We start from the raw sequence: 25774 nt of genomic DNA, 5'->3' as shown, positions 1-25774 counted from the left end.
CAGGCAATGAAGTCTGAGCAGCTCTGCCATGGAAGGCACAAGGAGGCGTTTGAATACTCTGGGTACAGTGACTTTGGTATTTACCATATGGTGAAAATCTATGCCTATTTAGTTGTTTTGTTGTTTAGTGATATTTTTACTTTTACAATATACTCTCATAAGAAAAAATCAAGCAAACAAAAGTTCATGTTTATTGAAAAATGAAGTATAGGTTTTCAATTTCTTAAAGATATTTTGATGCTGTATGTGTAAAATGCACACAATGTTTGCTGATATTTACCATCCACCATGGGGACATAACTGAAGACCTCAAACTCTCTGAAACTTCATTGGTGTGTACTGCAAAAAGTTAATAGTTCTCTTCAGGAGACCGAGTGCAAAGAAAACTATTTGACACTTGCTGGACATAGCCTGTTTGTTTATATGCCACCTTTTGAAACTTGACTTTTCTTCCAGATCGAATGACTACTAATATCAATTAAATGTAACTGTAATTCCTTAAGATGTGCAACAATGAAAATAAAATTATTTGGTTTTGCAATGATTAAAAGTGAACAAATTTTGGAGTAAAACAGCATCATAGAAAAATTAATGTTCTCAAAGAACTAAGAAGGTTACAGAGTAGAAATATACTTGGAATTGGTAATGGTGCACACATAATTCATAAATATATATAAATATGTCCAAGAAAGCTGATATATATATATATATATATATATAAAATATATATATATATAACCAGTCAAAATAGAAATGGTAGTTTTTTAGAAATAATTTTATTACTGAAATTCATTTTTGAATAAAGATATTTTGCAGCTCCACCAATATAATTATACCAATCTATTAGCTAATAAAAAATAATACAAAAATTGTGCAATTTCCATGCTTGCTTTGGCAGCACATATGCTAAAATTGGAACAATACAGAGAAGATCAGCATGGCCCCTACACAAGGATGACACGCAAATTCATGAAATATTCCACACACACACAAAAAAGGAAATTCTATAATTTCTATTATTTTTGGCATCCTCTTTAACTTTCAAATCTATCTTGGGTTTGGATGATGAATTATATGTTTTTTTCTGCCTATTTAAGAAAGTGGCATCACTGCCCATCCACGGAACCAGGATATAAACCCAGGAGTCATTTCAGACTCTTTCTCACTCAAACATCCAGTCACTAAAGTACCCTTGAATTTAACTAAGTTCTAGCTCCTCTGCCACTACCTGAGTTAATGCTATAGCAATTCTTTCCAAAATTACTTAAAAAGACTTCTCTTTTGTCTCTCTATCACCCTGTCCTTCATCCTTTCAGTCCATCCTCCACACGGCAGTCAAAGTGACCATTGCTTAAAATCCTCTGAAAGTGCCCCATTTCCTACAGAATGAAGTTCAAGTTTCTTGTAAATGAAGTTCAAACTTCCTGTCAAAAGGTTTCTGTCTAATATCTATAACTCAATTGCTGTTTCTTGCTTCCTATACACCCTCCACTCCCACTCTATTTATATATATCAGGTATGCTGTGCTCCTTCAAGACATGAGGAAGATAACATTTTTTTTAGACTAAGATTTCTTTTCCTTTTCTCTGCTTGGATGCCTTAGCATAAATTCTTACCTCTACCATAGCATATCCCATATTCTACTACAATTATGTATTTGCTATCTTCCTCTCTAGACCATGTTCATTAGAACATAGAGTATGTCTTTTCTTTCTATATTCCTAGTACTGAAAATATTCCCTTATATATCATACACATGCAACAAAAATAAATTGGATTAATTAGTGTGGGGTAGAGGAGGAGTGTTGCAATGAGGCAATGGTCAAGTTTTATATGAGAGGAAGCAAAGGGAGAAACTATTTCCAGCTATTGAGAAAGAGGAAAATGCACATAGAATTTTATTATTTTATTTTTAATTGACTTTGTCATATGTAAAGGATTTGAAAAAAGTAAGAATGGGGAGAAAGAAATCACAGGCATCAAGTACGACACAAGAACATAGAAAGTATCCTTGAAACAGTATGAATTTTAGCATAGAAATAGTGAATTATAACATGAAGTTTAGTGGTGAGAAATATTTGGAAAATCCAGACTGAGATTCCTGAATGACAGCCAGTCTAGAGTTTAGAGCTTATTCTCTTGATAAGGGAAATATCCTGAGTTTTCAAACAGGAGTCATGCCTCCACATATAGTATACGTGAGATGGTTTGTACAAAAACAAAACAAAACAAAGCAAAAACAAAAAGGACTTGTTTAGAAATCTTTGTACAGTCTACAGAGCCAGTTTGTACTGGCTTGTAATAGCCAATTGCTATATTTTCAGGAATTTTGTGAGCCAGCTTTTATGCACAACCTTATTAAAAATTAAATCGTGTAAATTAATAAAACACTCAGTTAAAAATAAAGATAATAAATATTTTTATTCCTCACTTTTCATTTTATTGTATTTTACTGTTATCTATTCTCTTGAGGTTATATGAATCTGTGTGGTGGAAATAATAAATAACAGTGTATCATTGTGCATATCTTCCCAGCTCAGTGTTCAGTGACATCATGATGGTAGCTTGAAACTGGCCATGATGGTAGTATTTACACTGCGGAAATTGGCAACCACTACAATCATGACTTAATTTATTGTTTTGTTGATTGCCTGTACTTAAGAAATTGATGGGAAAATGGTAATAATGTAGATTAAACTTAAAAGCATGTCATGTCTATAGCCATTCCATTTTGAATAACACAAAAAGTTATGAAATATTATTCTGATACTTGAAAATTATTCTCCAATTCAATAAAGAAGTTGCTCATGTAACTTTTGAATGAGTGAAGTTCTAATATGTCTTTATTTTTTCATGATATTAATTCCAGACTTACATTTATTCATTAATTGTAACCATAGGTTGACTCTGAGTACGAGACTTAGCAAAAACCAACACAATTGGATCTGTGGAATTTACAACAAAGAGTATTGCAATTTTATTATAATTTGTGAATTGTGTTTTATTTCCCTTTTATATCCATAAAATGAGTAATGAATGTGTATATGTTTTTGTGCATGCATATGTACATATACTATTTTGGGGTGGGGTGGGGTGGGGCAGCTGTTAAACATTTACCTGCACACAGCTAGAAATATGACCTTAGCAGTAGAAAAGGGAGGAAGAGAAACTTCCAAAAACGATTTGGAGGTTGTGCTAGAGGATGTAAAACCGATTAAATGTGGGAGGATGAAGGGTGACTCAGAGATGAATGAGATTTTGAGGCTTGTTGATGGGTATTGTTTGGAGAAATATGAAGTACAAGAAGAAAAGATTTATGGGGAATACGAGTTCAGATTTAGACTTTTGAGACTTCCAGTGGGCTATATCCAGCATATGAAAGTAGAGTATTCAGGTTTAGAGATAGATAAATTTGGGGTTGTCTGAACTGAATTGTCCTCAGAATCAGTGTAAAAATGAAATAAAAAAGAAAACAGCTCAGTAAGATCTGTAAGGAGAGGACTAATCTTAGGGGGAGGGGGAAGAAGGAAATGTAAAGGAATCAGGAGCAGTCAGGAAAAGAGGGGGAGAATTGGGTAACTATGGGTTTCAAAGAAGCCTGGTGAAGAGACAATGGCAAACAAGCCCTTGCTAATAGAGACAACAGGAGAATTAACACAAACTCTGTTGGTATTTTGTATGAAATCAATCTAAAGAAAAAAATAGTATTTATGTTGGTCACATAAATTAAAGGCAGAGTTTATGATGTAAATCTTCCCATCAGACTTAGGTTGGTATGTATTGACAGGATAATCAGGGGCAGACATAGAATGTATCTTCCAGAATGTCTGTAGTTTGGTACAGAACTAGCAATTCTCAACCAAACTTTAGAGGGTGATGTTTTGACCATCCATGCAGAATCAAGACTGTAGGTTGTAGATTCTGAGAATGGGTTTCCTTGAAAGAATTTGTATTCCAAATTCCTCAAAATCAAGTCCAGGAAAGGTTACAGTAGTTTGCAACTTCTGGCATTAGGAGATCTCATTCACACGGATAGCAAAATCCAGAAGTCAGTGCAAGTGCTCACAAAGTGAAAGATCAGTAGGCTGCGTCCCTAACCCATACACATACTCAACTGTAGTGCAAGCTTTATTTGATCAGTGCTGTGATGAAAATGCATGTGGGCGAGGGGGAGACTGGGCAGTAGGATCGCCAACTTTCTCCTTCCAGGAGTCACACCATGTTGAATAGCAGGAATCAGCCCTGCTGCAGTACTAATGGGGCTACTCCTGCTTTTTACTTCCTTCTCAATACAACTAAAAACTGACAAGTCAAAATTATATCCTGAGGTCTGCTATGTCTCTAAATTACACAAGGAACCAGAATTTTCTAGAAATTAGGTGACTGGGCTAAGGCTCCTCCTGAGATTTAGGAAGTTATGTTCTACATATTCTGGAGGTATTTAATCTTGATAATCTACTTTGGAGAGATTTTGCTCTACAGAATTAGGAGATGTCTAGAATTAACTAGCATTTTATTAGCATTGTTATTATTCTTATTTACGTTCTCTCCTAAATTAATCAAGGTCACCTGATACATGAAGTAATATATTTTCTCTGGCCAAACTTGAAGTCAATTTGCTCCTATAGTATGAACACACTACAGAGTAGAGTTTAAAAATTGCCATAAAAATATTTTCCTGTGTGAATTCAAAGGCAAGAGGAGGGTTATGAAGAGGGTGATGGGTGAATCAGATGGTATTCTGTTTTGGATGATGTCTGAGCTCCGGGAAAATACTAAAGACATTTTAGGACAGAAGGATAGCATTCAGGGTCAGAGTATGTACAGAGTATTTGTATATCTATATCTGTATCTATCTCTCTCTCTGTGTCTCAACCTTATTGAAAGTTTGCATATCCCTTTCCTTAACAAAACAAACATACAAACAAACAAACAAAAAAACAAAGATAACTGATACTTAACACAAACCCTGTATATCTCCAGCTGTGATAAAATAGACATTATGTTCAGAGGTAGATTTGTCCTGTATAACCAATTATACTTATAGCTTGTCTGGTTTAATGAATGGTATAAGCCTCACCAAAATAGATTCACATGATATGTGGAGTCTTCTTTCTAATTTAACTTTGAAACTTTTCCTTAAAAGAACTTTATTGCTGGAATATTTGTTAATTGAGATAACTCTGATAGTTTTGAGAGAGTTTGTGTATTAGTTTCCTAAGTCTGCTGTAACAAACTACCATGAACTGGGTGGTTTAAAGAACAGAAATTTATCCTCTCACAGTTCTGAAGTTAAGAAATTGGAAATCAAGGTGTTGTCAGGGTCATACTCCTCTGAAGGCTCTAGGGAAGAATATTTCCTTATCTCTTCTTAGCTTCTGGTGGCTGCCAGCATTCCTAGGAGTTCCTTGGCTTGTAGCTGCAGCACTCCAGTTTGCCTCCCTTGTCACATGGCCTTTGTTTCTGTGTGTATCATCTTTGTGTCTGTCTGTGTCTCTGTGGGTCTGTCCTTTTCTTATAAGGACACCAGACATTGGCTTTAGGGTCTTTCTCAATCCAGTATGACCTCATTTAACTTAATTACACCTGCAAAGACCCTATTTTCAGTAAAGGGCACATTCTGAAGTTCTGGGTGGACAGGAATTTTGGATGGACACTTCAACCACTGCAGCATATAAATGAGTTCATTATTTCATTAAATATTAAAATAATTTTTAAAAATGCAGACATGGATTTTCTAAATAATAAAGGTTTTCTTCTGATTTGTGTATTGCGTGTCACCTCATAATTCATCTTTTCTTTTAGTTTAATTTCTCTTTCCCTTGTTGCACTTGTCTTGGAAGGCCATGGCTTACCCATGAGAAAGAGCATGTTCTCCCTTGTCGTTGTTCTTTATGGGACTGCATAGTGAGAGGTAAGCTGATGCACACTTTCTAGATATTTAACCCACAAATATAGATAGACTCTTAAAAATATCTGTGTTTACTAGCTGGTGGGGTCATATTAATATCAGACAAAATAAACTTCAAGACAAGGAGTATTGACAGAGATAGGGTATTTCATAACGATAAAAGGGTGAATTCTTCGGGAAGATATAGCAATCTTATATACCTAATAAAAGGGCTTCAACAAAGAAGGAAATTGTTAAACCCACAATCATAGTTGGAGATTTTTAACACTCAGCTCTCAGTAATTGATAGAATATCTAGATAAAAATATCAATAAGGATATAGAAAATTTGAAAAGCTCTATTAACTCACTTGAGCTACATGACATTTATGGAACACTCCACCTAACACTGCAGAATGCATATTCTTTTCAAGTATACATGGAAAGTTCATTAAGATAGACAATAGGCTAGACCAAAAAATATGTCTCAGCACATTTTTGAAATACTGAAAGCTAGTGGAATGTGTTCTTTAACAATAACAGAATTACATTAGAAACCAATAAGATATGTGAAACCCCCCAAATATTTTGGAAAATTAAGAACTTGTACTTTATTGCCTCAACTCTTTAAAAACATTGCCATTGCAACATCTTGAATCACAGGTGGATAGACTTTTTTGTCTTTTTGTGTAAGTTTCAAAGGAAAAATAAAAATCTCCACTCAAATGATCAAGAAAATTAACACTCAAGTCTAATTAATTATTTTGAAATATAATGTTTAAGGGGCTCCTTAAAGTAAACATATTGTCATTAACCATTGGCTGGTTACATCAAGAAAAACCTATTAGTTTACATAAATGATCCATCTGGTATCCTTATTATTTATCTAAGTGCCCTATATTATTTCTCATAGTTCCATCTTCTTTCAAAACCCCTAGAATCTCAGAGTTTTCCTAGAGCAGGAAGGGACTGCCAATTTTGTTTTGTAAAATAAACTCTTTTTCTAAATATGTTAAAGTCATTGTTTATTTACTCAGATTGGATGTAAGTGGGGTCATTAGGGAAACCTACGCAGCCTAGATCCTGAAAATGCCTGAACTTAAAAATACTCACGACATCCTGTGTTACTGGATGTTAAACAAGCTAGCCCTTTCATGGGATGGGATTGTAGCTGTTGTTGCAATGCAAGCAGGAACAGCAGTACTATTCCTTGTTGAAAACTTTTTTGAGAGAAAAAAGTCTTCGGCTGCAGACATGGTGTTTCAAAAATCAGACAAAATATATTTCATGGAAAATCTATTTTGAGAACGACATTCATTCGAAAAGCTAAAACTAGCATCCGGATAAAAAAAGGAAAGGATGAAACATCAAACTGAAAATATCTTCCTATATTGTGACATTTTAGCAAATGTAAATGAAACCACCTTTAAGGCTGTCACAAGCAAAGAAATCCAACTGGGGTCTTGATGAGTGAAGGGATGTTAAAGAATCTCTCATCAGCAGACCATAAAGAATAAAGCAAAAGCTATCAGTAATGTGCAGATGTTATCAGGATGTGACTTCAGCACACCCTGCATCCTGATAGAGAGACAAAACTGCAGATGTTTAACATATTACAGGAACTAACCACAAATTCTGTTTCACTTCTCCTACTTTATAATGTTTAATTTTTTTTTTTAAGACACACGAATTGCACTTTGGAAGAACCTTAATTACTTTTTAAGTGTAAATGATTATTACAAGGATGCAGGGAGTTGGGGGTAAAGTAGCACATAAATTACAACATGGGGGTGAGGCAGTATAAAACATGCAGAGAAGGGGTATCCTTTAAGCATTCATATGTGGGCAGTGGGAATACAGTTCTCATTATTGCATGATAATGGAACCCTAGATGTGAGATAGAGACTTGTACACCGGCTGTAAATTTGCTCCAGTCCTGACAAATGGAAAGAACTCATAGGAACTCAAATGTGTTAATGAAAGTAGGAAATATTTGGAAACTTGAAACAAGTAGATCTGCCCAGATAACTTCTTTTTTTTCTTTTTAAGTTACAAAATAAGACAGTAAACATTTGATAGGCTATTTATATAGTTTCAAAAGTAATTGTTTACCTTTGGCTAACCGCCCCTCCTTGGTGAAATTTTTTGGGGTTTTGATTTGTATATTCTTGAAACCAGGCAATTGTAAAGTCATGAAAAAGATGCACCAAGACATAAATTTCTTTCATTTTAATTAGTTAGTTTGGACATACTCTTTTTCCAGGAAAATTCTGCTTTCTTGATAAAGACCAGCCATCTTCTCTGTTCAGATGCTGCTTTAGTAACGTCTCTCAGTGGGTGTCTGCGGTTGGAGTGGAGGAGGTCAGTCTGTTGGTGCCCTCTTCTGCCTGACACAGGTCGCTGCTGCCCTTGGTCCGCTGAGCTCTGCCCCTGCTGTCCCTGCTCTTTCCCTCTCACAGCCAGCAGGACTTGCCCTTCAAGGCCTTTATGCCAAACAAGCAGACATTGACCATATCACTTGGACTAAGGATTACACAACAATAATGTAGGAAAAAAAAAAGAGAAAGAAGGTAATTGTTTTTGAAAGAACAGTGTGCCGTCTTTGAGATTAAAAACATAACCACACTAATTAATTTTGGGGGTGGGCTTTTATTTCAGAAAAAGAAAATGTAATTTACATTTGAAAGAGTAAATATTAGAAAGCATGCCAAAGAACTATGCCCCCTATGTTTGGGGGGAATATTTAGTCTAGTGTAAAGGTGAAAAATCAGAAACAGAGTTCACCTAGAATTAAGACTAGCTTAATATGTATTTTCAAAATGATTTTCTTTGAGAGTAAGGAAAGAATAAGTCCAGAAAATTTGGGTTAATATGGTGTATTTGATTCCAAAGGGAAGAGACATGAGAGGGGCCAAATGGATAGCTCTCCTGTTGTATCTTAGAATGTTTGAGTGAGCAAAGTCATTCTAATCTGATGATTTAAAACCAAATCAAAGCAAAACCAAAAAAAAAAAACAAACAAACCCCAAAAACACAAAACCAAAATTTGTGAGTTTTAACACCATTTACCTATTTATATCCTAGAGAACAGAATATAGTAGACAAGATGGTTTATCTTTAAGGGTTGGTTGTGGGCAGTGGCTGTGTTCTTGTTTTTCTATTCTTAGTGCTTAGCACAGTGCCTGAGACATTGAATTGTCCAATAGCGTTGGCTGAATTGAATCATTTTGAACAAAAGCAAAGAACCTTGTTCTGAAAATCAGACAAGGTAAAAGATCCAAATATTTGAAGATTTCAAGACTTTTGAAAGGGTCATGTCAGTTTATAAGAAAGTTTCATATAAAATTTTTATGCCAGAGTAGACAAGTACAGAGAGAACGAAAGATATTCTTTAGTGTAGGGTAGATCCACCTTTGGCTAAGTTGTGACCGGTGGAAAAAACCCAGAATATTTTGAGGAGATGCTATCTGCCATAGGGGATTACCACAATACATGCAAGATCAAAGAAAATTCCACATTTTACCCTGGTGATTAGCTGTAATTAAATAAAGTAAGTCTTTTTAAACTTCATTAGCAGCAAGACGTTTGCTACAGCAGAGTGGGCACAAATCATCCATTCTTAATTAAAAGATAATCCACAGGATGGCCATAATCTTCTTCTAAAAATACAACATTTCCCCCTGAAAGATTTTCTCATCAAATAAGGATAAATAACAGTTTCTATGAGTTTAAACCAGGAAGGAATGGATGCTCGTCCCGTGTGCTTGAGTGAGTGCTGAATGCGGCTGATAACATCACTTTGGCATGCTATTATCTAAAATGGTAGAATACCTCACACCAGCAAAGTCTGACATAAATCTTTGAAAACAAAGACATTGCATATGTATGAGCTGAAATAGATATGACAGTGTTGGCACATTAATATTCCTGTCACTAGGGGGTTCAAACTTTTCAGGAGAGGATGGGAATGAATTCAGGCTGTAGCTGGTAAAATAGGGCAACATACTGTAGGACAATTAGGCATTGCTAACCATCATGAAATATGTTCAGAGAAAGGGTTCCTCCACTCCCTGCCTTTGGTAAAAAGTGACTGTAGGATTGTGTCTTGGCAATGCCAAGAATAATTAATTTGGCTCAGAGATTTGCATGGCTGTTCTAAGCATGCTAATAAGAATATTCAGTGAAGACCAGTCCCAATCACAGAAGAGAGGTTTTTTCCTTGCGTAGCCACTCTGGTGGCTCATGAGTAACAGATGTTTCCACTTATTCCACAACAACCCTCATTAAAAGTAACTGTGGGGCTAATCGAACAGTTCTCCACATAGTCGAATCTGCACAGAAAATAGTTCTATTACTGTACATTCTATAATTATTTCTTTTCCTATTTGAAGTCGCTGATATGAAAAGCTTTACCACAACCTCTTAACTTCTCTGAAAGATGTAAGTGGAAGAAAAATAAACTTCTTTTTTAGCTCACCTTACTCTGTATAGATGTACTATGTGTTGGGAAAAATCTATTTAGAAATGGCAACCATTTTTAGAAAAGCATTATAAATCATCAAATTATCAGAAATCACCACTTACCAGGGAAGATGACATAACCGTTGTATTAGATTTCATTCTGTATGGGAGTGGGCAAGAGTTATTCAACACTGGCTCTTAATGAAAAATATTTGCTAAGTTACAGTTCTGATGGGTGAAGTTCATGTTGAAATGTAAGAATTTTTCTTTTGGTAAAACATATGTGTTGATCCAGTGAGTGGAAATGAGGCGCTTCTTAAAAGGCTTTTTATTGAAAGCTTTTGGACATCTTGCTGTGGCCCTGGAAGGCTTGGCCTGGGCCCTGGCAGCAGTAACCCAGATGTAGAAGGCGGCTTCAAAACCTCTCCTTTGACAAACAGACATGGAATAATATCTGACAAAGGCATCTCAAGCAAACATGATGGAAAATCAGCAATTATACAGGCTACAAAGGAGAGCACCTCTCACTTACAAATGTCTTTTTTTCTGTCTTCAAATTTTACTAATAACATCTCATACAGGTGCTTAGGTCAGTATTTTTAAAGACAATTTAATATATGACTGTGCTTTGGATTTGGTTTAACTCCTTTATTACACTAATGCTATTTGTCATTTCATGCATGTGTCAGCATTGTTTTTGAATGGCAAAAAGGTTGGGAATAAACCAAGCACAAAGAAGGGCTCTTGCAATTCACTATAGGTAACTTTGTTCTAGATATAAAGAAATATTCCACGCTAACAGATTATATGACACTTGCAAAATACTGCTATATTGTAAATGGAGTCATACATTAATGGAAAATGTGCCACAAAAAATTAAATAATATTGTTGAAAAAACTGGCAGCAAAATTGAATAGGTCAAAGTTTCATAGCTTTACACTTTAATCTCAGGCTCCCTATAAAGTGTATTGTTCTTGATCTTGGAAGATAGACATGAGAAAGACTTTTCAAGAGCAGTTGTAAAATTAATTTTATAGGTGAAAATATTTATTTTTCTTTTCAGATAATATTTCATAAAAAATTTACATGCACAAAATGTATTCTGATCTCATACATAAATCATCATTAAAAGCATGTACACCCAATGACTTGAAGCCCAAGTTTCAGAATGAATATGAAGGAAAATCACCACCACCACCACTATCATCATCATCATAATTATCAATGAGATGGAACATATACTTCACAAATAATTGCAACATATATTTTCTCAAAATGTTTGCCTTTTTATTCCACAATCTATTACTAATCAAAGCTGTACTGCATCTCAAATAAGCAAAACAGAATATAAAGTAAATGAAAAAAAAGCTACTTGGTCCTTTAAAATGTTCTCTTTTATGTTGATTCACTGCAGAAATGTAATGAATTGCAGCCTTTTCTTCTTCCCCTGACATATTTGGTATAGTTTACATGACTTTGAAATGGCTTAGATATTTTACCACCCACTATGGAATATTCTGAAGAGGGCAAGAAAAAGAAATCATTTTGTTTTCCTCTGGTCATTTCTTGCCATCTCATTCATACTCAGGAATACCAAGGGTATATGTTTAAAGGGAAAAGGACAAAAATATCCACGAAATGTATTAAAAATGCAAGAAATATTACAAAGTCAAGTAGAAGAGAATTGGTGAGAAGCAATCAATCATTTACCATATGATCTGTAGTATGAAGATACTGTAAGTTCTCTGATAATAATATGTACCAATCAAGTTACCTAGAAAGTGCCTGTAGATAAAGAAACTCCCAAAATTACATATGTAAACACCACTTACCATTTCAAAAAGCACTTGAAAAATGTAGTATTTTCCCAACCACATGCATATAAAAAAATGTCTTTGTGTATGCCCTCACAATTTCTTTCTCGGGATAACCTCTTTTGTTCTATCAGATCATACAGATTGAATTTATTGTGATATTAGGTTTTCTGATAAGTATGAATGAGGCAGAATTTCAGAATATACTGCTGAAGTCATCATAGCCCCTTATTATGTATAGTGCACTTATTGTGATTTAGTTCTTTTATTAAAGCTAGTGTTTTATTAAAAAATTTCAGGTGTATACATATATTTAATTTCAAAGATAAAAATATATCTTGTTAAATTGGCTTAAACATTTGTCTCATTTTTTTAGTACACCAAACACGTTTCCTTGTTTGAATTAAATAAAAATGATCAAGTGTTTGATTTTATTTGGAGTTAATGCAGTTAGTTGAATAGTCATTTCATATGAAAGGTAGAAAACAGATCTCTACAAACAATGTGAACTTGGTATTATCGATTAAGAAAATTCCTTAAGTCACTGGTACCATATAATCCTATATGCTGTGGCATTTCATTTTCTAGCAAAGCAAATCCTCTGTCTTCCTCCACTATTTTATAAAGTAAATAAAAGACCAACTTCTTTTTCTACCCATGTATTGCTTATTCCTTGAAAACACAGATACGTTTTATAAAAGAAGTTGTTATATTAAGATGTATGCCTGCTTTTCTTCAGAAAACAGATTAGAGTGCTTCAGCTGCCACTAAAGTTGTCTCTCTTTGTAACAAAATGTAGTGCCGCATATATAAAAATGCAAAGTGTAATGTAGAGTCAAATGTCTCTCAGCACAAGAGTTGTTCGTTTTAGCACCCATTTTGTTGGTATTTATCAACTTACTAATTATAGGCAAATTGCTTCCAACACGAAAACTGTGGTGATTAGCAGTTTTTTCTGCTAACTCTAGTCTACTGTAGTTCCGGTAAAGAATGTCAATAATCCAGATTTCTTTCTTTTTCATGGCTTAGAATATGTAAAAATAAATTCATCAGGCTAGCATTTCTCAACTTGAGGGAAACATGGCTTGGAGGGTGGGGGTGGGAAGAGGAAAAGGGGTGGATTAAATTTATCAGATAAGAAGGTCTGTTTGCCACCTCCCATCTATTGGGCAAGCTTGAAGGCTCACTGGAGATAGGGCTACTGTAACACACAATTGGGTATTCCCAGTTTTGCTAACCTAGTAAGTGCATGTGTGCATTTGCAAGGGAAGTGCATCAACTGCCAAAACCCAGCATAAAATCCCTATATTAAAGAAAGGAGGAAGAAGAGTGGTAAGAACTAGCTCACATACCATCATTGATACCCAGTGAATGGCTGGCAAATACTATTTTAAACTTCTCATGTACCTATGCAGCACAGCTATATGATATTGTTGGGTCAGACATAAAAGAGTTTATAACCTTCAGCCCTCCATTATAATCTTTTAAAGTGAGCTCAAATGAAAACGAGAGTAACATGCCAATCTAGAAAATGTTTTTATAACATGCAATATGATAAAAGGTTAAATTTTCTATCACCATTGCTAATTTCGCCCATTTGTTTCTCATTACAATAAGTAAACAAGATTAAATGGAAAAACTTACAGTTCACAGAGTACATTACACAGCAGAAATATCTGTAGCAGATACTGCTGAGTGTCTTAACCAACTTATCTACCTCTAAGTGACTATTGCCCCCTGCTATGAAGTTTTTAAAGTCTTAAAGTTGTATTGGCAGGTTCCAGTCAACGATGATGTCTGCAATGGTCTTCTTTCTCCAATACATTGCTTTTAGTCTAATTGCTTATTTGCAGTCTCAGCAAGCAGAGAGAAGAATTTTATCCTCTTGGCTTGTCTCTGAATACTAACTAGCTGGCCCAGAGGCTCTCTAAAGAGGGAAACTGCATGAGAGACACAGGGCATTTGACACAGTCAAGAGGTAAAAGAAAGAGCAAAACAAAAGTCTATTCAGGACTGAATCCTCTGATATTCTTCCCCACCACAACCCCCTTTTAAAAATAGAGCGAAAGGAGGTGGAAAACCCATAACTCCATGCCTGAATGGCTGAAGTTGTCAGAATAAAGGGCAATGAATGACAGGTGACTGTCAACATAATTTTCCGTCTCCAAGTTATCAATTTTTGGCATTGTTGAACAAAAAAAAAGTGTACATGTAACAAGGAAATAAGTCATAAGTTCTCTATGACTGTACAGACAAGTTCAATTTAGGAAAAGCCAGTAAGTAGTTCCATATGGACGTGGGTTCCCTTCAAGTTCCGTGTATTTTTGATGGAAAATGTTCTCAATTTATTGAGTGTTTTTTCTTGTAACAATAATGCTAAATTACTTGGGGGAAACTGCTGAAGGGTTATGAATCTGCTTTCTCCTTAATTCTTTTTTTTTTTTTTTTTTAGAGTGGGCAATCTGATGTGATAAATGATTTTTGAAACTCCTTGCACATGTTGCTAAAATTTCGAAGAAAGAGTAAGAACAAACCTGATGAGAGTTCTTTCACTTGAATTTTAATAGACTCCTCTCAAGTTACTTTCCCCTAAAGATCTCTTTACACTTTCATCTTCATGGACTGCCTTAATCTTCCTGTCTTTGTTGTTCCAATGCCTGATCAGCTTGTTTTAAAATCACATCTACCTCACATTTGCTAGAACTGAAACTTGACTTCAGGCACTTGCAGTTATAAATCCCTACAAACATGCAGTCTTTCCAGAGAAAGGTGGAGAGTGCCAAAGCAGGAGAGGTTTTGATGATTTTTTAAGCAATGTGTATTAAGTTGTCTGTTGTCTGATCTACAGGTACAGAGAGATAAACATGGATGACTGAGTAATTTGTAATTAAAATAAGGCTGGTCTCTTCTCAAATTACTGGTGCACTCCCCTCTGTTGACCATCTGTCGTGGAAGGACAAAGATTCTATTTTCAGTCCCACTGGGCTGGGGAAGAGTCACAACTACCCAGAGCCCAAATTTTCTAGGTCTTGCCATGGTGGGCATGAGGACAGTTCATTGTGGCCAACCTTCTGATGCCAGGTATGACCGGGCAATGAGCAGGAGTGACCTTTGTCACACTGAGCTCTCACAGGGTACCATTATGGTGATGCTCAACTGCTGTCTCCGCCCCAGCAGGTGTTACCGTGCATTCTAAATCTTTTGAGAAAAATGAAGAAAATGGGAGAGCACTCAACTGAAATGAAACAAGAAAAACAGGAGGAAGTAAATTTCCTGGTTATGTTTTTTTTCTTTCCCTTGCTATAAAGCGGGGGAAAATCTTAAAAGGATGCACATGAAAGAAGGCTGTGTGTTTCACTATTATAAATAAAGGACAATTTTTGTTTTACTTTTCAAGTTTGGAAATTGAAAGTGCTTGGCAGACTTATCTAGACATCAAATCAGTCTTTAAGAACAATTCATTTGTAAAATATTTAACAAACTGATCATAAGGGAATTTTCCTTGATTGCCTATGAAATTTATCTTCATACACAAAAAGTGAATGTTATTGCTGTATCTTGTTTTTTCCCACTTACATTAAATGTAAGTTAAACTGTAACATTTATGTACTTATTTCAGAATTCCTAGCAGAAAAATGATTATATCCAACACCTGAGAATGTTCTCACGTTGGCTTTATTTGTAGTCATTATGTTTCAACTACTTGTTTGTGACTATCTTCATTAAAAAAAAAAAACAAAAAAACAGAACACAAAAACAGAAAACTCCTAGAGAAAACAGTAATTTAAAAATATCTTCTCATCGCAATTGATACTGACACATTTAATAGCTATTAAACATGAATGTCACAGATAAAATTATTTTCAGATTTAGGATTAGAGTCTGTTGCCTTCAGTTATCAGAAAATGCAGGGGTATAGAAGTTGTATGGGACAATATTAGGGCACAAAAATTTAATTTGATAGGAAATAGGACACCAACTTTCAAACTTGATTCATTTATTTTGTGAAAATATTTTAAAAGACAAATTTCACTATCTGCAAGTTTAAGGAGTCATTTTCTATTTCATAGGAGGAAAGGCTCAATTAGAAAAAAAAATAGAGATTACAACTGAGTAGGTGCATGGAACATTGTTTTTTTTTTAATCACAGAAGATTTTATTACAAAAACATAAAATGCTTCCAGCCAAACTATTCAAGTGACTTTAAAACACAGAAATTTGACTGTGACATTCCAAGTGGGATATACCTTAATGATAAAAAGAAGTGCAAACATCTTAAGATAGTCATACTGTTGTGATAGTGTTAGTATTGCTATTCTGTGACTATTGTGGGATAAAACAAATAAATAATAATATTAGTGTTTTTGAGACCCAGGATTTTGGTGTGGAATAAAGATACACAGATACATGATTGATGAAGAAAGTAAAATCCCTGTAATTCTTAATTCTGAATTATATTGGAAGTATAATTATGAACTGAGGATGTACTTTGTCCTAAAAAAAATTCTAACTGTCCTGAAAAGGTCTAGAAACAGTGACCCAGTAGCAGTAAACACCGTTTGTGTCCAAATTGTGCTATATAAATATCATTTCCCACTAAAAGGAACCAGGGAGAATTGGTTTGGGATAGAAATTGTCCAAGATAAGCACAGAAGCATTCAAAGACTATTAAGTTTGTATCAGAATTACTCAGAAATCAACTAGAATAGTGCCCCTTGTCCAAAGATGGGGCAATATGATCATCAAAATGGATAATATCTGCAACAAATAGAAACACATCAAATGCGTTTAAATCCATGAGTTCACATTGGTACTTGAAAAATAAATACTCATTGGTCATCATTGGAGAATGCTAGGGGAACAACTCATTATTGTTAAATGAATCAAGCTTTTATCCTGCTTTTCCTGTAGGAACTGTGTCTCATAATAAGGGGGGAATTTCTCTTTATAAAAGTATTCCAGGAGATAAATGAAGAAGGAATAACACAATTAGAATATCAACATTTTGTAACTCCTAGTGAATTAATGGTTATAGACAATGATCAACAGTGGCTATTATCCCTCACAAAAAAGAGAGAACAACAAACATGTCTTCCGGATGGAAATACAGAGCTCCACTTTTGAAGAAGCTTTGCAAAAGAACTTGAATTTGAATTTGATCAACCTCTAATATAGAGCAAACTACCAATTTACAGTAGATATAGGAGACATAAAATGATACCTCAGAGATGTGAATCCAGACTGTGGGAAACTATAGGATAAATGACCTAGGTTCTTCAACAAATAAATTGGAAAAAAAGTGGAGAGGGAATTTATAAACTAAAAGAGACTCATGAGATATCAAACAATTGCAGAGTTTGGGCCTTCTTGGATCTTAATTTAAAAATTTTAAGAAATGAGACAATTGGAGAAATTTGCACACTGATGTACACTTACTGGATATTATATGATTTATAAAGAATTATTTATTGTTAAATTTATTAGTGTAATAAATGGTTTTTTAAAACGAGTTTTTATCTTTTAGAGACATAACCTGAAATATTTGCAGATGAAAAGATATATCTAGAATTTACTTCAAAATAATATGGGGGAGGGGGAAGAAGTAGGTGGGGTCAATGATGAAACAAGAATGAAACATGAGTTGATAATTGTTGAAACTGGGTGATGGAAATATGGGGGTTCACTATACTATTTTGTCTCTTTTTTCAAATGTTTGAAATTTTCCATAGTACAATTTTGTTTTTGTTTTATTGTGAACTTTAACATATATACATAACAGTGATAACTTTCAAAGTATGGAAAAAGCAAATTTCAAAAAATGTCATGGATAACAGTTCCATACCTTCAGCCATTTCCATTATTGTAAAATATGACATGCATACAGAAAGGTGTCAACTTGGTGTACAGTTCAATAAGCAGTTATATAGGTAATTTCAAAAATTGTTACGGGTTAGAGTTTCACAGTTTCAGTCCCTTCCCTATTTTGCAATACAAGGTATGTACAGAAAGGTGAACACCTCCAAGGCACAATTCAACAAGCAGCTATAGAGCAAATACCAAAGGATGCCATAGGCTTCATTTCCACCATGTCATTTACCTCCTTGTAGCCATTCCAACACCCAGCATCCAAAAATATATATATAATTACATAAAGTTTCAGTATTCATAGACCTTTTTTCAATCTTATGTTGTTTGTTGCTACCCCTTCCTCTCACTTAATCTCTTTCTCCATCTTCAGGGATGTCTAGGCAGTGAGCACCCTAACTTGTTCATATTAAAGGGGGTGTTGACAGTATACGGGAGGGGGCTGCATCGGATTGTTGATCTTAAAGAAGCTGTTGCCTCTGGGTTTTACAACTTGTTTGGTACAGGAACACTCTGGTGGATTTAAGTTTCTGAAAGGTAAAACTTAGTGAGTGAATCTTTTACAGAATCTCAGGTGGGAACCTATGTATTTGGGAACTACTTTTGTTAAGGGCATGGCATCCTATGGCAATTTGGGATGTCTAGCTGGAGCCTGCATAAGAGAAACCTCCAGGATAGCCCCTCGACTCTATTTGGGATATCTCAGCCAGTGTAACTTCACCTTGTTACCTTTCTTTCTCCCCTCTTTTGGACAGCTAGGCATTTGCAATCCCTTACTGCCAGGGCAAGTCTCATTCCTGGGAATCATGTCCCACGTCGCTAGGGGGATTCATTCCTCTGGGAGTTATGTCCATTGTGGGGTGGGGGAAGGTTATTTGCCCAGTTGCGCTTAGAGATAGAAAGGCTACATCCGAGCAACAAAAGAGGTCCTCTGGAGGTGCCTTTTAGGAATAATTATAGGATAATTATTTTTCTTAGTTATTATTATTTTAAACCGAAGATTTGTTTTATGAATTGCGTGTATGTGCACGTGTGTGTCTATGTGTGACAGTGTGTCACATAGGTGAGTGTGCATATATTTCTCGGTGACATAGTGAGAAAGAGAGTTTAATACAGGAAGACTGATGTTGAGCATAGCAACTGCTTCATACCAGGGGCTTTTCAAAATGAAGATACGTAATTCCACATTTCATTTATATTTAACAAGATATCCACTATGTAGTTGAGGAATTCCAATTACTTTGAAAAATAATGACCTATGTAAATAATATTTTTCAAGGAAAAACACAGGGTCTTATAAATTCAGAAGTCTAGATCACCATCATGATGAAAAGACAGAAAAGTTTATATATTTTCTGAATAATATAATTATTTCAAAAATTATTTGTTTCTATGAACTCTGGTAATTTCTAATTTCTTTCTGTAATGACAAAGAACAAAGTGATGAGATGAAGAGAAGAAATACCCTGTAACAATCATTCTTAAATCATCGGTGATAAAAACTGTGGGAGCCCCTGGCCCCCAAGTGTTTTGAAAACTGCACACAACTGTTTGCTTGACCTAGGACAGCTAAGGTTTGACCTATTCTCCTGGTAATATCAGATGCTAACTGAAATCTATACCCAAAACTACCTCCTCTCTGAGATTCCCTGAGATACTGTTATCTCTATAATCCTCTCCTCCTCCCTATTGATTATAATCAACCCCTCCCAACGTTGCAGGACTGTGCTCCCTGCCTTATGCGCTCATATCCATTGGAATGTCAAGCCCTGATAACCAGCTTTTTCAGCCCCTCAAAGTGCAGACTATTTCCACGTTGTGCTCTGAATATGCTGCCCTTCAGAGCAGCTCCTGATCTGTTCAGAGAAGCTCCTGATTTCAGGGCAACGTGACTTGACTTCCCCACCCTGTAGATAAGCCCTATAATAAAAGCTCATGTCTCAGAACATGTCCGGTGCTTTCTTTAGTCCTTTGGCTACAAAAGCCCTCTTGAGCCATGACAAACACTTTGCTTCTGAAAGCCACTAAGCTTAAAGACATTAGTAACTGTATTTTAGTACATATTTATCCTCCAGTTTATAGGAATGCATTGTAAGGCTGAGGAGTGGAGCAAATGATTACCCTAAACCAGGGAGGCAGGGAGGTGTCATGGCAGAGGTGGGGTGTGGACTCTAGATGCAAGGGAGGAAGGTTTAGAACAGTCTGGAGAGGAGAAAGCCTTTCTGGTAGAGGAATGAGATGAGCAATGTGAGGATGCAAAATATAGGTGCAATATGTCCAAACTTGACTTTTCTTTTGTACATATGTATCACAGTGAATGGAGAACCTCATGTTTGGAAGTGAAATTCTGTGATAATGTTTTAGGAACACTGATTACTTTCTGTTGGTATTGATAACAGTATTTGAAATTCATGAAGTAGAGGTATTTTATGTTAATACAAACAGTACTGAGAGATAGAGATTTGAAACCTAGCAATTTATGTTATCACTTTATGTTATCACTAGTTTTCTAACTGACAATGGAAATTCAGATAAGATATTCCTGTAGCAACTGAAAGACCCATCCATGTTCTCCATTCCCTGGGCACCAGGACTCAAATTCAAAAGACAATGTAGCAATGTCTCTTACATAGTGCTGGTTTGAGTATAAACTGGTACAATTTTTTTCCAAAGAATAAAACCTGACAGATGACCTACAGGTTAAAAGCCTTGAAAATATGTATATACTAGCAATTCTACTGCTTGGAATTTATCCAAAATAAATAATCAGATAATCTGGGTAATTAAAAAGGAATCAACCTAAATGTGAACTGTAAAGATTGATTAAATAAATTACGCTATATCTAGATGGCCATCACTGCTAATTCCAACCATGAAATACCATCACCATTGACAATTGTTCTAAGTTAAGACAAAATGGACAGTCTTTCTTGATCAGCAGTCCTTTGGAGTCTCCGTGGGTAGCAGTTTATGTGAGTGGTCTGTACTTCATGAAGTGCTTTAACCAGTACATCTCCTTGAATACATCATCCAGGGAAGCTTTTCTACTGTGTTACACAAGGACTGTTTGGCATCCACCTTCCTGCAATGGGAAGGTTTATCTTGTTTTCCAACTAGGATGTTGCCTTTCATTCTAAAAGGAATTTTAAACACCAACAATAGACAAGATATAGAAGGAAAATATAAATTGGGTTAATAATAAGATAACCCTGCACAAAGCATCTTTGGTTTACTTGTGCCCTAAAGAGGAAAAGATTGATAAACAAACAAACAAACCAAAGAATAAAACCCTGGCTAAAATCTGTCAGAAAAAAACAGTGTTATGAGCGAGGAATTTTCAAAGAAGTTCGTAAAGCAATTATGATAGGAAGATTAAGTATTCCTTCACATATAGGTTATATATGTATTTTTTAATGAATGCTTTTATACTTACTCAAAGTGTCAAAGTGAGAAATCAGTCGAAGCTAGAAATGGGCAATATTTATGGAGCACTACCCTTGAAGGTTTCAACCTCTGCTCATTACAATTTTAAATGGCTTTATTTAAATCTAGTATTTAGTTTCCTTTTTCTACCTGTAAATAATGCATTGGTAACACCAAAAATTTACTTGAGAGAAGATAGTTTCTCCACAGCACAGAATTGAGATAGTGTTCAAAAATTCTTTTATTGATCCCTTCCAATAGTATCCCTCTGTTCCCTTGGGGCAGGTACCTGACTTTAACTGTCTTTGTGTTTGCACAGTACCCAACAGATAGTAGCTATTAAGCAAATGTTTGTGGTGCAAAGAACATTGTGAGGCCATCTGATATTCCAATTGAATTGAAATATTCACTTTCCCCTGAAAATATTTTGCTGCTTCTGAAGTCTTTTCCTATACTTACTGAAACCGTGCTCTTCTCTAAGTGTCACTATCTCTACCATCCTTTTCTGATTAACTAAGGCCACTATCATGCCCTCTTTCTTTAAACACTTTAGATTTTTGTTGGTTCCATTCCCAATATCAATATGTTATCTTGCATTATAAACTAACTTTCATAATCAAATGTTTTATATGTTCTTCCTTGGAAACAACAGAAACCAATCCTGGTTTTAAAAAAGAAGTGCAGGAGAAGTTATTGGAAAAGTATTAGGCTGGGAGTTGGAGCTCACACAATTAAGAAGAACCTTGAATAACAGCTTCAGACCATGATCCAAGAGAATTCAGAAGGAACAAGATGCAGGAAGTAGGACCACGGTATCCATCCAATACCTGGAGCAGAGTGGTCAGAATATCATCATGGTGATGCTATTCTTCATCACCCAACTTACTCCAAATATCTTAGAAGCAGATCTAAACCATAGCTAGAATCTATTGCACTATGAGTGGATCAGAAAAAGAATGACTGCCCTCAGCTTTCTAGAAGGAAGAGGGGCATAGAATTCATGCACATGAGGAGAAGGAGAGGATTTCACAAAATAGAAAATTAGGGTTTTGCTAGGAAGAAGCAAGAAAATTGAGCAGGTATCCATTTACAAAACTTTAATTCAATGATTAATTCCTGAAAGGAAGAGAATAGCTTTTATGCTGCTTCCTCAGCCAAAAGAGCCTAATAATAATGCCTTAGACAAGGAGGAGGTCAAATATTAGCTATTTGTGGATAGGAAGGAAAAGAGGGATTGAGAAAGAGATGGTATTAATATTTAATGAAATCCTAAAACTGGGCTACATGTACCCAAGATTGCAGTCATTCTGATGGCCACATAAGTCAAAACCAGATAAGCAGTACACCTTCCAGAAGGCAGTTCTACATGCACTGAGGTTGTGCCCAAGCTGGAAAGGCTACACAATAACAGGGGATGCAAATTAGAATGTGTTTGGTACAATACCTGATTAAAGGTTTTTAGTAAATTGCAATCAGTTTTAATAGTGTTATTTAGGCATAAGACATCTTCACTGGTGCAAAGGAGAAACTCCTTTTGCCTTTCTTTATTAGTCTTTTGCTGACTTTGATGACCATCCAGCTTGTCCCTAACCTCTGCAGAGGAAAGATGAGGCTCTATATTTGAATCTCTTTTCCCACTGGTAAAGTAAGAATTATTGGTGATTCTTGGGTTATCTAGCAGATATCAAATAGGCTAAATTAAATGCTAGTTACCAATTTATTACTGTATGATGAATAATCCTTTCCAGCTGCTAAGTTTGAAAAAAATAAACTACTAATAAATATGGATTAACAACAACAACCCAGCCTCCCCCAAATCCCAGAAAATTTGATGGGAAGTAAAAGCATTTACCAGATTCATTTGTGTTAGATATATTTTTACTGTTTTGGCTGTACTTGGCTATTTCCTTGATTCAGAATTAGGCTGTACAAATAAAAGGAAGACATCAATGCCAGGAAACTCATATCCCTCCTCCTTTCCTACAACTTTACTGGCTGCCAGGATGCTGACCAAAGTTAAGAGGTCAGCAGTCACCTGTGGCAGATGTGCCTTATTGTGATAAACATTTGGAGGCTAGAAATGCTTCTGTCCACAGCTTATAATTATAGTGTATAATTTAGGTGACAAAGACAAATATGACAGAGTGTCACTACTGGGAATTTTATTTTAGATTTGAGTGCAATTAGCCAGCTGATAAACAGCCTTTTGTTTTCCATCCAAATGGCCAATGTCCATTCATTTGGGACACTATCTTGTCAAATGATCAACAATAGCAATAAAGTTTATGTATCTTGGCTCTCAGCTACTCTGAAGACTGTAGTAACCTCCTGTGTTGGAATCAAGAACCTGAACTGAGTGTTTAAAATAATTGCCTTCCAGAATCCACCTGATGGTAAGGATACGGAAGATTATCTTGTTTTGAACTGGAAATGAGGACTAAATGATGCCTTTTTATTTCTATGCCTTTCTTTCCAGTGTAATTACAATGTACTTGTAAGCTACTATTCTATATTGCACATGCTTATATAGCTTAAATATGGAGAAATAAGATAGACATACCATATTTCAAAAGATACTCTACTTTTAAAAGGCTATTGGAATGTTTTATTACATGAACTATCTTGCAGCCACTTTCTAAGCAATTATTATTTATAATGCTGAAAACTTTATGTCATTACTAATGTTTAACCACAAATAGTAAAGTATGCAATTGTCTTACCTTTGTTTATCCTCCTCACCCATATATTTTTCTGGTGTGTTATATTTATACCCCTTTTTTTCCTAAACAATAAGGCCCTCTGTTAATGATTTGTTTTAAGGTCATTTTCATAAATGCAGAGGATACAGGATTGCATTGCTTTTTTCTCATTGTGCTGACTGAAAAGAAAGCCACCTATATCCCTTTGCTAGTTTACCTTGAGAAGAATGACCAGTTAACTGTAAAGCCCTGCAATCATGGAACAGATTTCCTGTATAATGTCACACCTTTGGCAAAGTAAGTATTGCCATGCACAACTTCTGGTAAACTTTGTGAAAGAAAGGAAATGGTACTATAAGTGTTATTTTGTGTTGACTTGGAAATGACTGGGTCAGTGTAAGAAGGCAAATCAATATAGATTTTCATCTTTTTCCCCAATAAATTTTTATTGAGCACTACTTGAGTACAGAAGTATGAATAATGAATGGCTTCTACTCCCAAGGATTTAATAATCTAGCATGTGGTTGCACTGTTAGTAGTGGTGGTAGTTGGTGATGGTGATTGGTGATGACTGTGGTTTGTATTGGGAAAAAATTGTTGGGAAGCAAATAAAGACCTGTACATATATCACCTAGAAAATCCATACTAGTTTAATTTCTTAACCTATTTCATTTATTAACACAGATTTGCTTGAATGTGAAATTTCTTAATTATTGATGCCTATCATTCTTAAATCTCATATCTTTAATGAGCAACAAGGTTCTTAAAACATTTCTTAAGGCCAGATATAGAAATTTTTTTTTTTTAGCTCCTATTCTGTGTCTGGGAAAGTAATACACACTTTATGGAAAATATGCTCATGAACATAAAGTATATCCTTTTCTTGTAGAGATAGGGCATGCATATTGTGACAGTTTGGATGTATTATATCCTCCAAAACATGATTATCTTTGATGCAATCTTGTGTGGGCAGACGTATTAGTGCTGATCAGATTGTAATTCTTTGACTGAGTGTTTCCATGGAGATGCGACCTGCCCAACTGTAGGTGATAACTCTTATTGGATAATTTCCATGGAGGTGTGGCCCTGCTCATTCTGCATGGGTCTTGATTAGTTTACCAGAGCATTATATAAGCTCAGACAGAAGGAACGAGTTGCTACAGCCATGAGGGACACTTAGAAGAACACACAGAGAGCTGAGAGTAACTGAGAGTGACACTTTGAAGAGCTGCAGCTAAGAGAGGACAAAATGCCCCAAAAGCAACTTTTTGGTGAATGCCATTTTGAAACGTAACCTGGGAGCAATGGATGCCAGCCACGAGCCTTCCCAGCTAATAGAGGTTTTCTGGACACCGACGGCCATCCTTCAGTGAAGGTACCCACTTACCTTGGACACTTTATGGCCTTAAAACCATAACTTGGTAACCAAATAAACCCCCTTTATAAAAGCCAATCCATTTCTGGTATTTTGCATAAGGCAACATTAGCAAACCAGCACACATATATATATGTGTGTCTCTAGATAAAATTCTCTGTATTTGTGTATGTATACATGCTCATACACATTCATACATGTACAGGTCTGGATCAACGTGGTATAGACTATATATCAAAAGTGCTAC

General features: G+C 35.4%; 1 non-coding gene across 1 annotated transcript; it reads left to right on the top strand.

Moving 5' to 3' along the window:
* The first annotated feature begins 886 nt into the window (after positions 1–886).
* Positions 887–989, top strand: LOC119508627. The gene has a single exon (XR_005211528.1). It is a non-coding gene; the product is annotated as a U6 spliceosomal RNA (small nuclear RNA).
* The last annotated feature ends 24785 nt before the right edge of the window (positions 990–25774 follow it).

The sequence above is a fragment of the Choloepus didactylus genome, chromosome 13 (assembly GCF_015220235.1).
Source record: "Choloepus didactylus isolate mChoDid1 chromosome 13, mChoDid1.pri, whole genome shotgun sequence".
NCBI classification, from domain to species: Eukaryota; Metazoa; Chordata; class Mammalia; order Pilosa; family Megalonychidae; genus Choloepus; species Choloepus didactylus.
This window is presented reverse-complemented; position numbering and strand designations above follow the sequence as displayed.